The sequence below is a fragment of the Mustela nigripes genome, chromosome 16 (genome assembly GCF_022355385.1).
Source record: "Mustela nigripes isolate SB6536 chromosome 16, MUSNIG.SB6536, whole genome shotgun sequence".
Taxonomy (NCBI): Eukaryota; Metazoa; Chordata; class Mammalia; order Carnivora; family Mustelidae; genus Mustela; species Mustela nigripes.
Genome location: NC_081572.1, coordinates 2,942,553 through 2,964,433, shown reverse-complemented (window position 1 = coordinate 2,964,433; position 21,881 = coordinate 2,942,553). Strand labels below are relative to the sequence as shown.

The following is a 21,881-nucleotide window of genomic DNA, read 5'->3' as shown; positions in this document are numbered from 1 at the left end:
GCTTAACCCACTGAGCCACCCAGGCGCCCATTTCTTTTTTTTTTTTTAATAGAGACTCAAATGGGTGAACCTGGGGCCCGAGATCACACGGCAAATCAGCAGGTCAGGGTCAGGAGGGAAGCAGAGTGGGGCTGAGCATTCTGAATCCCAAATATAGCGGAACCACAGCCAGGCACCGCGGTCCAGCAGGCCTGAGCCCCGATCCTGAGTAGTGGGGGTCCCTTACAGTTCTGGGCCTCTGCTTCCTTGTGGGAAGACAGGAATCGCAAGCGGGCCCGGCTGGGCTGGGGTCAACGCGGGTGAGTGGGAAGCACGTGCTGTGTCCCCTCCGGGCCCCATCCCTCGAGCTGTGCCGCCGGAATCCCACCGCCCAGATGCCCAGGGGCTTTGGAGAACCAGCTCAGCCTCCCCTGCCTGACCTCGGAGGAAGCAGAGAACCGTGGGGAAAAGCCAGAAGAGAAGGAACAGCCAAGAAATGGGGGCGCCTGGGAGCCGAGCGCGTGGGGCGCGGGCGCTTGCCGGGGCCTGAGTTTGTGGGAAGAGAGGGAGGCAAAACGCTGGTGGTCTTTTCACGTCATGAGGCTTTTCAGATACTGTCTGGATCGAGGGAAATTAAATATTGCAGCTTTTAACCCGAGCCACACAGAAAACACAACCTCGCGGTAAATAAAGACAGATTTGCTGCTGTGACGCTTTCCCTGAACAAAACCCCCTGTGCACCTCATTTGCAACTATTCCCCGATTTGGTGACGCAGGCCCTGCAGCGCATATCATCGTCCCCACGAAGGCGCAGAGGCCAGGGGGCCGGCAGGGCCGGGCGGGTGAGAGCTGTGCTGTCTGGGACGGTGGGGCGGGGTCGGGATGGGGCTCATTATGACAGAGATTACACTGAGAAATCAATTTTTAATTGAATGTATTCTTTGAACAGGCCCTGTTGCCCATGGCTGAACACTAATGGAATTTCCACTCCGAGCTGCCCCTTCTCTGCGGATGCCCCCCACCCTGCTGACCGCAGCAGCACTGACCAGGTCGGGGGATCGCCCCCCACTGGGGCAGCGCCCTTAGTGCACTGGGCTTCTGAGGGCGACAGGGCCACGTGTGGGTGGGGCGGGGGGCTGGTGGAGAGGCTGCCCGCTCCGTGCAGACTGGCCCGTGGCAGGTGTGGGGGTGCCTGGGGCTCTAAGTGGGGGAGGGGCAGGGCTCCCCTGGGGGCCCCCCAGAACCTTACCAAGGGGCCGGTCTGAGGATGGGGCACAAGAGTGCTGGCCCCTCCCCTGCACCCCTGCATCGGGCCTCTCCTGGCATGCCAAGGAGTACAGTCTGGGGGACAAGTGCATGAAGGAGACAAACCCTGGGCAGGACAGGGCAGTGAGGTACGGGCTGAGACGCGGAGCCAAGGGGTCTACGAACCCGTACTTCTGCCCACTCTTCTGCCAGGGCACCGCCGAGCACCGGCCAGCGGAGGAGGACGGGTACTTCCATCTTTCCCTTTCAGGGGCGCTGGCTGGGTCTGTGGGCGACTTGGGCCCCTGACGGGTCACGGCCTGCATTGTGGACAGACCCACCTCTGTGAGGAGGGACCCGCACTGGGCCTGCTCACCGGGAGCTCATCCCTTCTCTGTACCCTGGGCCTCCATCCCGCAGAGATGCCCAGGGGTCACCCCCGCCTGCGGGCACAGCCTCGGGGCCACCCAGGACTCTGGCCTTGAGCCGTGCTGTTCTGGGAGTTCCTACAAATCAGGGCTCCGCTGCCTCTTTTCCTCCACTCCTGGGTGGTTCCCAGCCACAGCAGGGGCGGGGGGGGGGGGTCTCCTCCCGGGCACGTTACCTTCTGGACCTCACAGAGTGGCTCCCAGACAGACGGGGTCGAGGGGCGGGGAGGGTCTCCGCTGCCAGAACCAGGGTTCCCTGGCACCAGGGACACCTCCGTTCCAGCCCCCAGGGGACCCGCTCTGCCGACCAGCCGACTTAAAACTGACCCCGGGGCCCCCCAGGGAGGGCACTGTAGGCGGCCACCCTCTAGCCTGGAAGCCACAGGCAGCCCTGAAGGGCAGTGGCCCTCTGAGCCCCTCCAGCAGGAAGTGTGAAGCTGTGCGGACCCCTCCCCCCTTTCTTAGTCCACAAGGACCCTGACCCAGGGCTCCTGTGCCCAACCGAGGGGCAGACCAGCAAGGGGGTGCTCCTCAGGGCCTGCTCCTGCTCAACGGCCCCCCAGCCGGGACGGGTCCTGCGCGTGGGCCCCCTTGTTGCTCCTGCCCTCAAGGACATCCACGAGGGGAGTCTGGAGCCCAAGCACCCCAAGATCAGAGGCCTGGCTGGCCCATGGCGGGGGAAGGACAGCAGGCTCCCTGCGGCTCCTTCTGCCACCACACCCCCTGCAGAGAAGGGGGACTGAGTGACCGGGCCTGGCGTTGGCCGGGAGGGGCCGGGCCGGCTCCCTGCACAGGAACAGGCCCTGGGGGAGGACGTGGGCTAAGCACGCGGGGGTGGGGGGGGAGGCAGCCCTGCCTTTCCTCAGTGTCTCCGCCAGGCCGGGCCCCGGGGCCGGGTCCATCAAATGAGCAGAGGCGCTGCTGTGCCCCCCACCTCCGCCCTGTCACCAGGCCCAGAAGGCAGAAGCCAGTGAGGCCGCGTGTGTTCTCAGCTGGCTCCTGCACGGGGTCAGGCGAGCTTGGACGAGCCCCGTGGGGTTCTCACAGAACATCGCCGGACACGGCCCCGAGCCCTCAGGTGCTGCCTTTCCCAGTGAAGCGCCGGAAACAGAGAGTGGAGGGAAACAGCTCGGAAACCCAGAGCGCGAGCTGGGAGCACGGATCCCGGCGGCCAGTCTCCCAGCGTGGGGCGGGGGGGGGGGGTCGCACCCCAGAAGCTTCACGCGCCTCCCGGGGGTCCTGCCGGGACTGACTGGCCAGCAAGCAGGGGGGCTGGCCTGAACTCAACCTTTCAAACCAGCTCCCAGCTGTGCCCCTGTGGACTGGAGATTCTCAAACGCGTCTACACTGCACACACCCCGGAAGTTTTAAAAAATACTGCTGCCCGCATCCCACCCCCCGAGGCTGTGAACGCTGGCTGCAGCCGGGGCTAGAGGGGGCCTCATGGGCACGGACTCCTCGGGCTCTCCGAGCCCGCCCGCGGCCGCCCTGCCTCCTGCCGGCGGGGCCCAGCCACCCCTGTGGGGCAGAGCCGGGCCTCCTCGGGGCCTGAAGGGGCATGTCGGCACCGACCCTTCGGGGGGGGGCAGGGACGCTGTGCCCGCACCTTCGGGTTTCTGTTGGGCCAGGTCTGGTCGGGGGAAGCCTGTCTAGGCCCCCGAGCTGAGGCCTGCCCACCTCCCACCACGTCAGCTCAGGCCACTGCTGACCTGTGGCGCCGAGTCCTCCTCTGTGAGGGAGGGTGTCCTGTGCACGGCGGCAAGTTCACAGCACGCACAGGATGCCACCAGGACCCCTGAACTTGTGGCAATCTCAGCTCTCGGGGCATCGCCATGGGTGCCACGCGGGCCCAGTCGGCAGGCCTGTGAACGGTTTTCGCTGTTTCCCACTGCATGGGGACCCCGTGCTGACACAGAGCATTAAACCCAGTCTGGGGACCCTCAGTGACTCAGCCCTTGGTGCTCTGTGTGGACTTGAACCCGGGATCCAGGGCCTGGTCCCCAGTCTGCTCTTGGTCCAGGCTTGGCCCCTCTCATCCCTTCCCCAAGTTGTTCTGGCCCAAACTTGAGCCCTAGAAGACACCATCAGTGGCTACCTGCCTCCAGGGATGGCCCTTCGGTCCCCGGGCATTTGCAGAGCAGACTGGCATGCCTCGGGCCCACCTGGGGGACAGCAGAGGGGTCTCCTGGCCCTGAGTCCCCCGGCACGTAATGGCCATCTCAAGCCCGCTCTCTGGCCGTGAGGAGTGGCCGTCCCAGGGGCAGCCCACAAGCGCAGGCCGGGCTGCACATGGGGCCACCTCTCCCCGCCCTGGCTGGGGCTGGCTCACGGGTGACGGCATCTGGTGCCATGCTGGGGCCCCTCCGCGTGTGGGTGGGGCCGTGTGACTACAGCCGCCGTCCCCAGGTCCTGGTCCCTCCTGGTGAAGGTCTGCAGGCCCCTTGGGTCCTGGGGCCAGTCCTGGTCCCTGCCAGAGTCTGCGGGGACAGCCTGTTGAAAGCGCCCTCGTCGTGGCTGTGTTGGGAAGCAGGGTGGGCTCCTACGCTTCCGGCAAGGGGGCAGGCGGGCAGGGGCCCCAGCAGGGTGGGCAGCCCCTGCTCCCCGCCGTCGGGCACGCAGTCTGGCAGCAACACTGCTGTCCCCTCCAGTCGTTTTGTTTTTTCCAGAGATTTACTTCTTTACCGGCGGGGCGGAGGGGAGCATGAGTGTGTGCGCGCAGGGGAGAGGCAGAGCACGACAGAGAACCGCAAGCAGACTCAGCACTGAGCGTGGGGCAGGACATGGGGTCGATCTCTTGACGCTGAGAACTCGACCCGAGCCGAGACCCAGAGTCGGACGCATCACCGACTGTGCGCCCAGGCGCCCCCTGCCCCCGCCCTGCCCTCCAGTTGAAGCAGAAGCACCGTCAGCCCCGGCCCTGACCTGCTGCTGGACACAGCCTGTGGCCAGGTCCTCGGCTTCAGATCTTGCAGAGGTAACGAGACAAAACAGAAAAGCAGCGCGGGAGGCCTCGTCCTCACCCCAGTCCCCGCTCCCCGCAGCGGGCTCCCGCACTGTCCGCTGCGGACACCGAGGCCGGCGCCCGTCCAACCCGAACCGAGAACCTGGACTCCTCTCCACCCGCAGAGACGCGGAGGCCCACGTCCGCGGGAGCTGTGGTCACACACGGGGTGGCAGGGGTGGTACAAGGGGGCACACTGGAATCTGGGGCCCCACGGGGCTGGGCGGTGCGTGGCCTGCCAGAGAAAGGAGGGGATCGGTTCCGGGCTGACTTCCGCAGACGCCTTCCGTGCATGCGAGACCCCGTGCAGACCCACGCTGGCCTGGGTAGCCCATTTTACAGAAGGGGAGGCTGAGGTACGGACGCTGAGTCACCGGTCACCCTTGGCTGCAATGTGAACTCCGAGCATGGGAAGTGGCTACGGGAGGCCGGCCCCCAACCGGGTGTCCCGGGGGCCGCGTACGCACCGTGCCCAGGGAGGGGGAGGCTGGTGAGACTCCCCCGAAGGGCCAGCAGCCAGTCCCCTGCAGCCCTCCCCCACGTGGGTGCACGCAGGCTGGGGCCCCTAGGCCAGGCCCCCGGGGACAAGGCAGGGCTCGTCCTGAGCTCTGACGAGCGCGTTCGATCTAGCCCCTCTTCTCGTGCTAATGATCGTCAGCGGCAAGGCAGAGGCCGCGAAGGGGAAGAAAATTACTTCCTGAAAAAGGAATCGACTGATCCCCGTCATTTCTCAAGGAATCACTGACCTGTGAATATTTCATTACCCAAAATGCCGCGCCGTCCATACAAAGCAGCCGCCGCTGCGGCAGGGCCTGGGAGCTCGGCCGGGCCTGGGGCGGACGCGGCAGCTGGGTGCCGGGCTGGCGTGCGCCTGCGGCCTGGAGGTGGCAGGGAGAGTCCCCGTGCTCCTCGCGCCTCCGGGCTGGGACCCGCCTCCTCTCCCTCGCCCACCCGGGACGCCAGGGCACAGCGGGGGCATGGGGAGGGATGGGGGCCGAGGGCTGACGATGGCCTTGTTCTCAGCCTGGTGGCCGCCCACACTCCTCGCCCCGTGGGCCCGGAGCTCCCGGCGGGCCTCTCCCAGACTTCCCCGATCTGGAGTAGGTTCCCCGCAGCCGCCTCACTCGGAAATCTGTCCCAGGTCTCGGGCTGGTCTGGGTCTAGAAGTTTCTAGAAGCTGATGCCGCCTTGTGCTCAGTGGCTGTGGCCTGGGGGAGGGGAGCGGCGCTCACGCTGCAGACGGGCAGACCCCACAGACCAACCTGCTCACCCCGACGCCGAGGGTGGGGCCCCGGGACGGGGAAGAAGCACCTGCCCCACAGTCGGGCTGTGGCTTCAGTCCAGCCTCTGCTCCTCCGCTGGCTACCGGGCACCCGCTGCGGGCTACCCAGCCTCCCTGGGCCGTCGCTGCCCGGGCTTTAGATAGGTCAACGCGGCTCGCCACCGCATGGGGGGGCTGAGAGGGAAACAGTCACAGCACCGACGTGAGCCGCGGGTCAGCGGCTGGAAGCGGTGATTAATGGAAGCCTCTGTCCCAGGACCTCAGGCTCAGGATCTCAGACCGTCCCCGCAGGTGCCTCCAGCCCCTCCGCAGGCCCACATGGGCCGGGCCAGGGCACACCTCCAGCCGAACTCTCTGGAGGGCAGGAAAGGCTGAGACCACCCCTGGGCATCGGATGGGCTCCCATCTGTGTGCAAGACGCCGGCGGGTGGAGGGAATGGGCTGGGGTTTTCTCTAGGAATTTAAGGGCCTGGAGAACAATTCAAGGAGAAAACACTAGCAATAAAATCCCTGTGTTGGGCTGGGCTCTGAGGGGGCGTGAGGCCCAAACACTGAGCTGACGGCCACCCCCGATGCCAGCGCACTTATCATCTTCCAGGGTCCCGTGGCCTGCCGAGAGAGACCCCGGCCAGCTGCCAGGGAATGTGCCGGCTCCGTTACAACTGGGGGTCGTGTTTCCAAATTAGCAAAGGCAGGGAAGGAGGTGGGGACATCCATCCAGGGATTAGTAGGGCGTGGGAGGCAGCTCCACGGTCCCTCCCTGGCAGGCCCAGCTGCAGGAGCCGGCCTGCTGGGGGGGGCTGGGAGGGAGGGGTGGGGGCTGGGGGCTGGACTCAGAGGCGAGGAGGGCTCTCCCTGCACCTCGCCTCACTGGCTCGGGGTGTAGACGGAGGCGCTGGTCTGGGGGCGGACGGGGGCCGGCTGGCACCGGGCTCGGGCTGCGGGAGCGGGGACTCGGGCGGGCCGCAGGGAGCAGCCGAAGGCAGCGAGGCGTGCGGCGCACCGGGGAGTGTGACTTGGGGGCGACCATGGAAAATTCCTCCTCAGCACCACACACAGGCCTCCTCCAGGCTTTGCCCACCCTGCGGACAGCCAGTGTGGGGGCTGCTGACAAGGGACCTGCAGCCCCCCCAAGAGAGGCCCGTCCTGCAGGGTGAACGGTGTGGCACGGCCGCCATCCGACACTGGGTGTCTCTGCGGGCCAGGGCCACGCGGGCAGAGACAGGCAGCTGGCTCCTTCCTCTCCGGCCCAGCAGACGTTACAAGCAGACTGCTCCTGCCCCTGTGAGGGACTCACGCTGAGTGCCAGGGGTAAGGAGGGATCAGGACGCACTGACTTGGGGACAAAGAAAGGTGCTCAGGAACCTGATGTCCCCTGGGAGAGGGGTGGCCAGGACCAGCCCCGTAGGTCAGGACAAGAAAGTCGGACGTATGGGGGAAGCAGTGGGTGGCGTCTGGGCGTCTGGCCATAATTTGGAGCGACACAGCCACCCCCTGGGGACCCTGAGGCATGGGGTCTGCGGAGGCTCCTGGCTGCTGTGTCCAGGTGGGGCTCTGCGAGGGCAGGGTCCTGACTCTGGGCCAAGGGACAGCGCGGGGCTGCTGCGGTCTTGGACATCGGGCCATCAAGGACCCAGGCAGGCAGGGCAGGGGTGGGGGCCTGCGGCGGAGGCGGGGAGATGCCCAGGAGGAGGGTCGCCAGAGAGAGGGGCGGGGGGACAGGCAGGAGCAGCGGGGCCACCGGTGCCGACCCCTCGCTCCCTTCATACCCATCCCCAAGACCGGTGCCCGGGCCCCAACGGCAGCCCCTGGGTTGACTCAGGGACACTCCGGGGCTATGCCCCTGCTGCTCACAACGGGAGGCAGGGGACCCTCCTGACAAGCCCCACCCCACCCCGCGGCTGTGACGGCTCACCCTCCTCTGAGGCCCAGGGCCACCCCTGAATTTGGGACAGACAGCCCCCTCGTGGGGCAGAGCCAGGCTGAGGCAGCAGAGGCTGACCTCTTCTGTCCTCATGTCCCCACCCGTCTGCTGCCCGGTGGCGTCCTCAGCCACCCCCGTCTAGAGCGCGAGTGAAGCCGGAGAGGGGCGCTGGGGCTCCTGGGACGGACGGACCCACAGCCGTCCGAGCGGATGCTCCTGTCTGTGTGGATGCAGCTGCGGGGCCTTGGGCACATATCTGCCCTCTCTGGGCCTCAGTGTCCCCGTCTGCACCGTGGGGAGAATGAAGGCTTGCTCACTCCTCATGCCCCCTCCCCTACTCCCCCGCCTGGGGAGGCCTGTCCCTGCAAAGTGCCTGGTCTCTGCCTGCCACACAGAGCGCTAGCTGGGAACCACCCCCCCTCCCCGGCGCTGCTCCCCTGCAGGGCCGCCTCAAGCCGCGCTTGTCCCTCTGCTCAGCTGGGCACCTGGCCTCTCAGAACAGTAAAGTCTTGATGGGAGCTGGGCATCGGTCGTGACGCACGTATCCAGCGTTACTCCCCCAACACAGACGGGGAGCTGGGGTGCAGGGGCATGGTCTGGGAACAGCAGAGACAGCACCTGCCCCCAGGCTGCCCGCTGCCCCGCCCCGGCAGGCTCGTGGGGACAGAGAGACAGACAAGACGCGCACTCCCGTGGGGCAGGCCATCAGGAAAGGCTGGAGGGGGGCAGGGGTGGGACGTGGAGTCCTAGGAGCTGGGGCAGAGTCTTCCTGGGCGACAGCACAGGCCCTGGGAGGGGGAGGGGAAGGAGGAGGGGAGGAGCTTTCAGAGAGCCCCGCCCACTGGCTGCTCCCACCTCCAGAGGGGTCATACACAGAAAGGGGAAAGCGGGAGGGGCAGGGAAGCCAGAGGGCCCCCTTCCTACCCACAAGCCCCCAAACAGCTGGTGAGCTACAGCTGGTCTCCGCCGGGAGTCTGGGGAGGTCCACAGGGACCCCAGACCCAGAGGGCTCTGTCCCTGCAGGGTCCCAGCCATGTCCAGGCCCCTGTGGGCTGCAGAGACACCCCCCCACCCCCCAGCTCCACCACCCTGGAGCCAGGAGCTGTGAATATGGTTCAGCAGACAGAGACCCTGCCTCCAGGTAAAGTGAGGCCCGGCCCCAGCCGCTGTCTGCTCAAAGGAGCGGCGGTGACAGCTGCAGGGCCAAGGGGCCGGCCCCCACTATGGCGGAGAGGCCCGGGCCCACCCCCCAGGGTCGCTGGGGACGAGGGCGACCCTGCTGAGAGTCACAGCTGCACACAAGCCCCGGGAGTGGGGGAGGCTACCCCCAGACGAGTCCTGGGGAGGTCGAGGCAGGGGGACGCCCAGGAAGGACATGGAGCCGGGCAGGCAGGGCAAGACCCAGCGAGAGTGCCCGGGAGAGGCGAGGCACGGAGGGCTGCAGAAGGAGTGCGGACACCGCGTGCGAGCATGAAGGGAAGGGGGCAGAGCCCGTGGGCAGAGCAGGGCGCCAGGTGACCCTGGGGCTCATCCCCGCACTCTGGGCAGAAGGACAGACCCGGTCTCCCGGGCTTGGCCGCCTTTGCCCCTTCCTCACGCTGCAGCCCAGAGCGCGCTTAGCGACGTTCTAGGCCCTTCCCGGGTGTGGCGGGGGTGGGGACTGTGGGTGTCCCGGGTCAGCTGGGGGGCCGCTGTGAGGCACACCACACCCCCACTCACTCCCCGCGGCGCAGGGAGGGGTATCTGCCGCCGAGAGGGTCTCTCCTCCTCTCTGCCCCCAGGCCGGCCCCCACCTCACCCTGGTGCCAGCCGCGCACCACTCTGCCCTGCAGCTCCTCCCACACACAGAACGTGCCCCGTCCAGGTCCTGGAGCAGCCTGGGGGTGCTGCATCAGGCCCGGCGGGCGAGGGCCGGAAGCAGGATCCACCCACCATCACCGAATTCCAGCCCAGACGGGCCCACGGCATGGTCCGGGAGACCAAGGACACGAGGTCTTCTAGAATGGGCTGAAGGACCCTCATGCCTGATTGAAAGAACATCCAGATTCCCTCGGCGGGGAGACTTTGTCCACGAGAAGCCCGTTTCAGCGCCGGTGGGGGTTAGCTCCGCTGGGGCCGCGTGCTGCGAACGGTTGCTGAGCGGGGCTGGGGGCTGCGGGTGACGGCAGGGGCTCCCGCGGATGGGGCCTCAGGAATCACCGCGGGCGCACGCTTCACGTTTAATGCGGGCCGAGGGGCAGGGGGCTCGGCCCACGACACACAGCACGTTTCCCACCCAGGGCGCTTTTGGCTTCCTCGCGACAGGAGAGAAGGACTGTCCCCAGCCCAACCTCCGGCCTCCGGCCTCCGGCCTCCGCCTCCTCCCGCCTTCGGCCGCACACCTATGTGCCTCTGCCCGCTTGGGGCGGTGGCGGCTGTTGCGGTCCTGCCCTCTCCCCTCGGCGAGGACCCGCAGGCTGGGCCTGACCTTGGGCTGCTCGCCCCGGGCAGAATGACAGGCTTCGCGCTCTGATGACAGCTGCAGGGGCTGGCTACCCCGCGTCTGCCTCCCGCGCCCCCAGCCGCCAGGGGACGGAGTGAAAACGAGGCACACCACGCACACGCAGGCCCACAAGGCCCTGCCGGTCGCAGCCCTGCCCCCCTCCACCACACCTGGCTGCCGCCGTTGTTTGGACACACCAAGCTCCCTCTGCCTCAGGGCCTCTGTATATGCCATTCCCTGTGCCTATAATGCTGTGCCCCTTAGTCTCTCCATGCCCAGCTCCTGCCAGTCCTTCAGCTTAAATACCACGCCTGAGACGTCCCCCATGCCCACCCTGCCCAAAGTCGGTGCCACTGCCAGCCTCTACCTCAGGACCCTGTTTCGTAGCACGGAGCCCACTCTGCAAACACTTCCCTAGTTTCTGTGCCTCGTGTCTCTGTGCGCCAGGAGACCGCGAGCCCCCGAGGGCCGGGACCACGCCAATCTCTGCCGCGCCCTCGGTGCCGTCACGTGGCTGGACGCACAGGAGGTACGCAGTGATCGGATGGGCGGAGGGGGCGGTGGGCACAGCAAGCCCAGTGCCTGTACGAAAGGAGTGCAGCCCGGGTCAGGGGGCGGTCTGGGGCAGAGGTGATGGGAAAGGGCATCCCAGTGTCCAGAGCAGGGGCCTGCGGCCTCTCAGAGTCGCCACGTGGCCAAGAGACAGGGGTGAGGCCGGGTCGAAGTTGTCGGCACCTGTGCCGTCAGCCCATCCTTGCTCGGACGCAGAGCAGAGGCTGTGGGCAGAGAGGGGTGGGGGCTTCACGGCACTCAGCTGGCAAGAGGCAGGGCGAGCGGCCCACACGCTTGTTACCCGTGTACGGGGCGCACCCCCACTCACGCATCCTCCCAGGACCACAGGCCCCCGGTGCAGCAGCCTAGACTCGGGAGTCAGCAGGAGGGGCGGCTGCTGTGGGCGGTGGGCACAGTGGGCAGATGTGGACGGTGGTCTCTCTGCCAGGGCCCTGCGGGGACAGCAGAGGGCCGGAACCTCATGGAAGAGCAGCACACGGGTGCCCTGTGGCTCCTGCCCGCTCCCCAGGGCACTCTGCCTTGCTAAGATTTTATTCTGAATACCCAGCCCACAACGCGGGGGTCTGGCTGCCACAGAGTAGCTCAGGACCCGCCGCACACCCCCAAAGCCCGGCGGTCCCCCCCGCAACCGCCGGACCCCTCAGCACGGCCTCCTCTCTCCGTCGCCGGCAACCCCAGCCGGGCAGAGGGGCCGGCGCTGCCCGCTCTTGGGCAGGAGGCGAACGGGCAGGGAGGTCCAGGCAGCAGGCTCCCAGCTCCATCAGACGGACACCTCGGAGCGGAGCCAGCATGAAATATTCATGCAGTAAATGGTGCAATTTTGTCTGCATTCAGCCAACTTCATGTATATTTCAGAGTATTATGAAATGATAATGTTGTACAACAGAGGCAGCGAGACCAGGAGGGCCAGAGCGTGGGGGCAGGGAGATTCTGGGGGCAGGACGGAGTGTGGGGGGTAGGGGGAACGACACCCCCAGAACCCGGCACTGGGGTGCACGGGGATGAGGGAACAGTCTCCCAGGTGCGGGGCGGTGAGGGCTGGTCGGTGCACTCTGGCGAGTCCCCGAGGGCTCCAGAACCTGAAAGGAGACGCCCGCCCACTCCCCCCCCCGCCCCCCAGGCAGACGTTCCCCAGGCTCCCTCCTGACCCAGTGGCTCCCCTCCCCGCTGAGAGTTCGGGTTTCAGGCCAAGGCCCTGGTGTCGATTCAGCACTGGCTGCCTCCCAGGCACGGAGCAGCCGGCGCCTCTGGGGGATCTGGAGCTGCTTCTGCCAAAGAGGCCCTCTGTGCAGCCCCTCCCGGCCCTTCTGGGTTTGCCCCACAGCGGGGTGGGAGGCCAAAGCCAGGCCCTGCTCTCCTCTGGCCACCGGGCTGGTTCAGCCGCTGCTCTGAGGACGGGCCTGCTTGGGGCTGTGGGCCGTGTCTCAGGAGGAAAGGGATACCCAGCTGGCCTTGCGACTCTGAGATGAGCTCCGGGCTGCAGAGATCACCCAGCGAGAGGAGAGCGTGCTCTCGGCCTCTGAGGCCCAGTGTCCATCTCCCGAGCCAGGGTGCAGGCCTGGGGCCCACTGCGGCCACCCCAGGCCTCCATTCTCCCTCCAGGCAGACCACTGACCTGGTCTCTCTGGGCCCCACAGAGACGAGCCCATGCCTGGGACGTCCCCTGCTCCAAGGATAGGGGCCCAGGGATCTGGCAGCCCCGTGTCCTGCCTCCACAGGGGAGGGAGGCCCTCCTCGGAGCTCCTGACACTTTCCTGCTTCTCTGGTTGGGCAGGCCTGGGGAAGCACAGTCAGCTGGGCCAGGGTAGACAAGCTATGGCCTGTGGGGCAGGTCCGACCCACTGCCTGCTTGTGTCAGTAAAGCTTTATTGGAACGCGGCCCCATCCAGTTACGCGCACAGTCTGTGGCAGCTCCACGGTCCATGGCACAGCCGTGGGGCTGCCACCGAAGCCATGTGGGTTGCAAAGCCTGAGCTATGCAGTGCCTGGGTTTTGTGGTCCTGGAGCTGGGCAGGAGAACCGGGAGCTCTGGGCCTGCGGAACTCCTCTGGCTGCTGCAGATGGGGAATGGCCCATCAGCGGGAGTCGGAGAGCACAGGGCACGCGGCGGGAGCAGGGACTCTGTGCCCTTGGCTGGCGGTGTCTGCCTCCACTCTGGTCACTGGGTGAGAATGAATTTCATCCCTGGCAAACCACAGAGCCACACTGTCTGGTCTGCAGCTTGCCCAGCAAGGGAGGCGGGGGAGGTCCTGGAGGGTCACCCCGCTCGGCCCGTCGACATGCTCCCTTCCCTCTAGCCGATCTCTAGCCCTGAAGCGCTCTCACGCACTCAGCCCCCCACCCCGCAGCCCAATCTGTCTGTCCTCACACTCTCTCCACTTCTGGCCTGGGCACTGGCCACAGACCAGGCAGCAGCTGGCCTTTGGGGCTTGAAAGTCACCCTCTCCTGGCCCAGAGCCTCTCTGCTGGCCCTTGGCCGACAGCCGTCCCTGTCCTCGGCCACCAAGCCTGCCCCTTCTCCTTCCTAGGCTCTGAGAGGCCACCAAACGTCTGCTCGCTGTCCACTCGCTGGTTCCACAAACACGGGCCACCGCATTTCTCCCGTGAAGCTAGAGGAGCACCTGTGTCAGGACCCACTAAGAACACAGGTGCCTGGCCCCACACAAGCCATGGAGCCAATGAACGGCTGGTCCCTGAGGGGCTTGGTGCGGTGACGTCTGAGGGCCCAGCCGTGCCCAGGCCAGATCTCCCCGAGTTCTGACGAGCCCAACACACGGGGCCCCCAGCGCACATGCTCCCCTGCCCTGGGAAAGCCGTCTCTCGGGGGTGGGCTGGGAGTCCCTCCCGGCACTTGTCACCGGTCAGACTGTCCACCGCACCGCCCCTGGAAGCCGAGGGCAGCTGTGTTCTGTCCAGCGTGGCCCACTGTGGCCTTGATGACCTCGGGCACGCCACCTCCCACCACCCAGCCCCGGCCGGCTGTCCCCATCCCTGATGCTGACAATTAACCCCACGGCGGGGCGGGGGCCCCGGGGATGACTGCGCTCCGAGGGGGTTGGGCCGAACAACCCCCTTCCCCCAAATCCTTGCCTCCAAGTCCCAACCCCCACTGCCTCAGCTAGAGACTGTTTGGACACAGGATCTTTAAAGAGGTAATTAGTCGAAATGAAGAGGTACGAGGGGCCTGATCCCACACGGCTGGCGTCCTGACAGGAAGAGGAGACGGGCACGGAGGGTGAGCAGGGGACAGGGGAGGAGGCAGCCGCCTCCCAGCCCAGGAGAGAGGCCTCGGAAGGACCAGCACCTCCCACGTGGGGCTCTCGGCCTTCCAGCCTCCAGGGCTGCGAGACGAGAAACGTGGGCTGTTCAAGTGGCCCAGGCTGTGGCCACCACCAGACCAGCCCCGCCACGTGCCTCACTCGGGGCACCCAGGTCCCTCCGGTAGGTGGGACGGGGTGACAGCGTGCCTGTCAGTGATGAGGGGCGGCCTGCACGACGCAGAGCTCAGGGCTCTGTGTCCACGTCTCCCATTACGATTACTGGACTGTGCCCCCCCTTCGTGGCCAGCAGAGCCCAGCACCTCGCTGGGAACTCTCACGCGCGCTGGCCCAAACAGCCCCACACTCTACGCCTGAAGGGGTGGGGCAGGGCACCCGCTCTCCTGTAGCCCCAGGCCGACGCTTGGGGCCACTGTTTTCTCACTGGAGAGTAAAATGTAAATGAGCAAAAGCTCCTGGGGGCTGTGTTGGCGGGGGAGCCGTGCTTCTGGTAAAGGCCAGGTCGCAGGCCCTGGACCACGGGATTACTTAGGCAGGCAGGGGCCTGGGCCCACCATGCATGTTCTCCTGGAACATTCCTGACCGAGGGCCCCTGGGTCCTACGCTGGTTCCTGGAGATCCACCCACGTGTCTGTTGGCAATGGGCCACCGTGATAGTGGACGGCTTCTCCAGCCGGGGACAGTGGCTGTGGGCCTGGTGAGGTTGCATGTCCCTAGGGAACACCCGGGAAGTGGGGGACCGTGGGCAGGCCCGCGCAAGAGGCAGGCCCACGGAGGGGGCTGGGGCTGCCGAGAATGTACATGAGGCTGGGATCCCGGCGAGGGGCCGGCAGGGCCTTTTCCCAAATGACGGCCCGGCACATGATGACCGGGAAGGAGCCAACCTTTCCCAGAGAGCGGACCGTGAATACAGCTGCGCGTCATGCCCCGGTTCCCTGCTTTGTCCCGTGTTCGGCTGACCGCTGTCCCCCACTTAAACTCTGCATCCATTGTCGAAGGAGAGAAGATACCCAGAGAGAGAGGGCGACCTCAGGGAGAAGGAGCCCCAGAGCCCCCAGCCCTGTGCGTCCCTCTGGACAGGCCTGTGGGACAGGTGCGGTCTCTCCTCGTCAGTGCTGGGGGGTCAGCCTGGCCCCGAGCTCCTGCGGCTAACGACACACTGAACTGAACTGCACTCTGAGCCGTGGGCAGGAGGAAGCGACAGCAGGGGAGTGTAGGGGTACACTGGGAGACACTGCTTGAGCACCAGCTGTGTACTAAATGTTCTCACGGCCGGTGCCAGAATGACAAGGGACCTCTCTGCCGAGCCACATGGGAGTGAGGGCGGCGCCCCTGCAGCAGGTGGGCGGTGGGAGCGGGTGGAGGGCTTGGACAGCTCCGCTGGGTGGGCCCCGCGGCACGTGGATCAAAGCCCAGCGCTGCAGGGACCTCGCCGGCTGACCGGGGTGAGCCGGAGCGTTCCCTCCTCACCTGCTCTGCTGGTGTGATGGCTACGACCCGTCCCAGCCCTAGCTCCCGGGACCCGACACCCTTCCCAGGCCAGCCCACGGCATCCCTGGACCATCTGCCTCCAGAAAGGCTGGGCCCTGGAAAAAGGCCAGCAGCCGCTCGCAGAGCCCTTTCCCTGGCTTTCCCTTTAGTCTTGAGGCAAAATTCCTTCGGGACAAGATTAACCTTGTTTCAGAGGAACCCAGGGAATCGGCCACATCTCGGTCGGAGAAGCCGGGCAGTCAGCGTGTGCCAGACCCCGGTGTGGTGGCAGGGGCTGTGTGTCCTAGTCAGAGTGGGTCCCAGGAGGGACGTGACGGGACACAGCCCCGGGACCCTCCCTGTGAGCCCCAGGCCCTTGGGCCCTGCCAGACCAATAGCAACACGTCTTCTAACTTGACCATGGACACGTCCCCCCGTGTGCATGCTCTCTGACATCGTGGACATCCCGTGACCCTCAGCACGTGCCCATAATGGGGCCAGCAGGGAGCCCAAGACTCCAGGACCGTGTGCACGGGACATGGTTTGGGCACAAGGGGAGGGGGGCCGGGGCCGGGGCCGGGGCAGGGCCGGGTGCTGGCTGGCTTCAAGGAGGGTGGGGATAGGGAGACGGGCGGTGAGCTGCGGGAGGGGAGGAGCAGGGGCAGCGCAGGGCAGCGAGGCAGGGGGACCAGCTGCCCCTTCCATGCCCTGCAGGGCACTGGGCGTTACCCTGGGCTCAGAGCTTCAGCCAGCTGTGGCCGAGACAAGTGGGCCCTTGGAGAGGACTGAGGGCGACCGGGCCTGACCACCCCACCCCGGCACCAAGGCAAAGGGCAGGGCGCTGGGCAGCTGCTCCCAGGACTACGGCTGCTGCTCTGTCCCTCTCGTGTCTGATGTCGTTTGAGTCTGAAGACATGCCGGCAGGGGCTGGGTGGGGGATGGGAAGGAAAGGGATCCCGGGGAGCGGCCTCCATGGGGCTGGGGCAGAGGCACTGGGCACCTGCCACGGGTGGGGGTCAACGGCCCAGAACTGCCAGACCGTGGCCCTCGCTGACAGCAGGCTGGGGGGCACTGGAGGGCTTCCCCGGGCCTCCATGTGCCGTCATCTCGGGGGGCTGGGACCCCCCCGCACCCTCCCACCGGCTGTCCTATGAGCTTAGACACTGGGCATGGGACATGCTGGGGGTAAAGAGCAGAGCTCCAGGGCAGAGCCCCTACCCCCGCTGCCAGCTGCCCTGCCTCCCTCCCTTTCCTTCCTTCTGACCCCACGCCTATTAGGAAGCCTGCCAGGACGGGCTGGGCAGGTGGTGGCTCTGGACCCTGACCCTGGATCTCTGGATCCCTGGATCTCTGACCCTGGATCCCTCCCTACCCCTCCCCAGGATAGGACAAGCCCCTCTGAGGAGGGGGCCCAGAGCTCAGGCACAGCCCTCGAGAGAGCAGCCTGAGCTGCTGTGCAGGGACTGGACAGCCGGGTTGGGTTCCCACGTGACCCCTGGCCTCCCAAGCACCACGGAGCCCCAGGAAGCCGGGGCAGGAGGGCTGAGGCTTCCAGGGAATGAGGGAGGTGTGGACAGTGTCAGAGTCTGCTGATCACCACAACAAAGTGTGGGGGGCTGGATGAGACCCCCAGGGCCGTGCCGAGGCTCTGCTCACTATGCCCGTGGGTGGGCTACACAACTCCATGTGGCCCCCGGCACCTGGGGTCCTCGGCGGAACCAGAAAACAGGAGACGGGCCAGCTCCCAGGACGAGTCCTGCCCTCCAGGACCTGGAGCCTTACTGCATGGACGGCAGGCAGCTCGCTTATGCCGGACAATGATGGGCAACGGGTCCCCACAGCCAGCCAGGTACACCCCAGCACGCACATGGGCATGCTTGCACACACCCCCACGCTGGTGAAGAGGACACATGGGGCGTCATCACTGCCGTCTCCCCTTAGGAGAAGAACCGGCTAGAACTGTTCCCTGACCACGTGAGTGTCCCCACTGCAGCCAGGGCCCCCAGGACCTCCCAGGGCTGCCGAGGAGCTGGAGAACCTGCCCGGTCCTGGGGCTCCCCCGGGCTGGGGAGGGCAGGACCTGCGTGTGAGTGACAAGTGAGTGTGGAGCTCTGGCCCGGGGAGTTCTGCCCTGATCCACGGGGAGCAGACAAGGCGGAGCATGAGGGAACGAACGAGGCTCAGCTCCCCCCAGGATGCGCTCGCAGCCACTGGGCAGGAGACCCCAGCTTCCCCTACACACTGGAGGGGAAGGCCCAGGGCCACAGGGACCCCAAATCGGCACGGAGTAGGCACCCAGGCCTCAGGCTGCAGGGGTCGGAGCAGGACAGGCCCTCGGGGTTTTGCGGGGAGGGCCCTGCTGTCCTGGAAGGCCAAAGCCCCCGCTGTGATGTCTAGGCAGCCCCCGGGGGGAAGGATCCAGAGATTTTCCTTCCGACCCCCCCCCACCCCACCCGCAGCCAGGCCCCATGTCCCACCTGCCACTCCCCCGGAGAACTCCTGGAGAACAACGCGAGTCCCACAGACCATTCAGGAGGGCAGGACTCGAGACTCACTCCATCCCATTCATCTTTTTCTAAAAAACATCTCTTGGACCAGGCCCTGACCCAATCCGGCCTCGCCGGCGGGTGATTTAAGGCTCAGTTAGACAAGCCGTTCTGAAGACAGTCCGGGGCTGCAGCAGGACAGAGGGCATAGCCCAGCTATCACAGGGTCCCCGGGCCTGGGGCACCCCGGGGGGCTCTTCAGCAGAGGAAGGGTCAAGACAGGGAGGCAAGGAGAAGTCGCGCCACAGAGACAAGACAGACCGATGTTGGTACTCCTAGGCCCAGGGCGCAGGGTCAGGTTGTGGGAGGGGCACTGAGGGGCCCCCAAAAGCTCCTTTGCTGCCAACAGAGCTGGCAAGAGACCGGAGAACGCGGTGTGGCTCTGGCCCAGATCCCAATCCCGTCTCCTCTCTGCAGCCCAGCCTACTCCAGAGCCAGGCGTGACCTCCCCTCATGGGACACGAGTCCTTCCAAACCACGACACACTTCCGGGACACGTGGGGGTCAAAGGACTTTCTCCCCAAAGCCGGAAGTTTGCCCCTGCGGGTCTGGCTTCGGTCATAATCTCCCCCTTGCTCCTCCGGCGCGCTCCCCCACCCCCCTGCACACTCCTGCAGGGTGGGTGGCGGCCACGGCATCAAAACCCTCAACTCCGGAGGGCTGAGGGCCACCGCTGCCACAGCAGGCCGTCTGGGGACCAGGCAGATAGAAAATAGTTCCCAGCCCCCCTCCCCGGCTGTCCCTGCTGAGAAGTGGGAGGAGAAGGCCAGGCCTTGGCCGCTCGCGCTCCCTGTAACCTCGGGTCCCATTAGACGAGCGGTGTGATCCCAGCCTCACCTCTCGGAGCCCGGCATAATGGGGCATTAGAAGAGAATTGAATTTCCCTTTAATTACAATCGCCTACAGATACTGCTTCATTTGTAACCGGGTACTTAATGTGGTTTCCCCTCTCGCGAGCACGGGGCTCCCCGCACACACATGGTCCCGGCCACACGCACGGGGTGGGGGGGGGCAGGCTCCGCCCCTCGGGGCGCGGCCACCGGACACGCTCGTCCTCCGCCCGCCCTGTGAGGCCCGGCTCCGCGGCCGGCCAGACCCACCGCACGCGGGCCGTCCGTGGGGCCGTCCCATGTCACACGGCTCACACACGCATGAACTGTCCTAATAGGCAGACGGAAGCATAATTTTTCCTCTGATTACATATTCAGCACTTCTGAGAAAATGAGATTTTAGTAATTCAATTGGACTGAGAAGCAGGGCTATAATAAAATGAAATTTGTAACAATCGTGCAGTTAAATTAGTTAAATGGAGAGGAAGAAGCTGTGGAAACCTGACCCCTCGGTCTCCTAAGGACTAATCAGACATTTGAACTCGGTTGTGCTAACAAAGCCCGGGGGTCTGCAGGGGGTGCAGGGGACAGACAGACAGGCGGGCAGCCGGAGAGCCGCTAGCCAGGGAGGAGGCAGGAGCGCGGCGCTGGAGGAAGCAGGGGAGCAGGGGGACGGGGAGAAGGCGGTGGCGGGAATGGAAAAACCCCACAGCACACTTTCTGCATCTGGTGGTTCTCAGACTCCAGTGTTCTTCCCCCCCCCCCCCCCCCGGGGCCACCTGGAGAGGGAGGAAGTTGCCAAGGGGACCCAGGTTCTGTGCGAGAGAGCTTACAGCGATGTCCGGAGCGAGGGCAGGCAGGCGGGGGGCTGTCCGGGGTCGGGGGAGACAGTGACGGCTGGGGACGGATATTTCGGTGTCCCCATGCCACCTTCCACCCCCAAACAGAGAGACTCCAGCTGCGGGGGAGACAGTAAGCTTCCCCTTCGGGCGGCCTCCGCCCCACCCCGCCCCACCCCGCCCCACCCCGCCCCACCCCTGCTCTGAGCCCTTGCACCGCAGGGACAAGGCGTCTGGGAGCTGGCTTTGCAAAACTTGGAGCTGCACAGCCCGGCACCGAGCTCCTGCCTGATGCAGCAGGCCTGGGGTCTCCTGGCTCAGTCCTCTGGGACCCTGAGTGCCTGGGGCGTCAAGACAGGGTGTCGGCAGCAATGCTGGGGGGGGGGCGCGGATCAGGAACAACGGTTTGAGTCCACCCTCCCCGCTGGGGCGCACCTCGGGGAGGGGCGAGGAGAGGCCCAGAAGCATCCCGCTCACCACCTTTCTGACTCCCAGCCAGGCCCTCTGTTTTCAGGGAGCTGTCACCCAGGAGAACATCCTTCTGGGAAGACCCAGGCACGATAACAAGTCCCCAGAGCCTGAGAGCCCCAAGACTCGACAGAGATGAAGCCCTGCCGCAGTGCCCAGGTCCTGCCCGCACCCACATTCCATGGGTTCCGAGCTGCTGCGGCGAGAAGCCCCAGAGGAAGGCCCCCGAGGGGTAGCCGGTGGTGGCCGATGCAAAAGCCGTGTAGACGGGGTGCCCTCCTTTGTGGGGCCCCCACCAGGGCCCAGCAGGTGCGGCGCCAGCCTCCCCACATTCAGCTTCTCTGTGCCCAGGTGCTCGGGGCAGCTCCTGGCCAGATGGCGTCCAGACAAGCCTGCTGCAGCCCACCCTGCCTGGGCCTGCGGAGCCTTCACCCAAGTCCGCCCCGACGCTGAGCCCTGCAAAGAGGCTGGGCCCCAGGGAGGGGGCGGGCTTGGAGGGCAGGTGGAAGCTGCCCCCTGCCCGGAGCGGGTTCTGGAGTGTCAGCAGAAGCAGTTTCCTCCTCCCTCTGCCGGCAGGGCCCACCTCGGGGCCACGACCCCGGTGGCTGGGGCCCAGGCAGAGGGGAATTAGGAAGGAAGCCCAGAGGTGCTGGTGTCGGAATTCTTCCCCGTCTGGCTCTGGGGAGGGAAAGGTCGGGAAGACGGCAAGTCCCAGGCCCTCCAGAGGGTTGGGCTTCACTGGGATGCTCAGGTTCCCCCTGGGCCTGGAAGGTCCCCCCTAGGAAGGGGCTGCAGGTGGGGAAATCCTGGGGCAGGACACTGAAGCACATCTAGGGGGCTTTGGGGAGACGGGACAGCTCAGGACATCGAGACTCCCCGGCTGTGGTCCCGGGTGGAACACATTCCGGGGTCACTCCATCTGATACTCAAATTCCCCCAGACGCGGCTGCCTGTCTACAGAGAGAAGCAGGAGGCCGTGTGGCCGCTGCCGGGGGAGGAGGACGAGGGCATCCTCTGCCTGGTCTGATCCCCCCTCCCCTTCTGTGAGGGGGCGAGGGTGTCTGCGCAGGAAATGTTGGGTGTCTCTGGGAATGGCCACCTTTGCCAATGACGCTGGCACCACCAGTGGCCTGCAGGACAGGGGACAGGGCAAAGACAGCAGGCTCTCCGGGCTGCGGACCAGGGTGCGCCTACGCGGCCCTTCTCTGAGCCTCACCTGGGTGTGGGTTTGGAGCAGCTTGGCTGGGGGCGGGGGGCGGGGCACGCCCTGAGTTGTCCTGTCCCTCTTCTCCCGGCACCAGCGTCCCCCTGGGACCCAGCGTCTTCTCCATCCCCCACTCCGGGCTCCAGGAACAAGGCGAGCATCACACGCTAAGGAGTGACCCGGCCACACCCTGGTCCTCCCGGGAGGAGCCGCTCAGGCTCTGAGCAGAGGCGGTGAGCGCGGGAGGGGGCCGCAGGGGCGGCACCCCCGCCCTCCACCCCAGCCCTCTGGCCGGCGCCCCCCGGGCTGGAGACGTTCCAGTATTTATCCTT

The 21,881-nt window shown here is 66.3% G+C and overlaps 1 protein-coding gene across 11 annotated transcripts in view; it reads right to left on the bottom strand.

Moving 5' to 3' along the window:
• Positions 1-21,881, bottom strand: part of RBFOX3 (RNA binding fox-1 homolog 3) — a 398,328-nt gene that overhangs the window by 40,250 nt on the left and 336,197 nt on the right. The gene's annotated exons all lie outside the window — the stretch shown is intronic.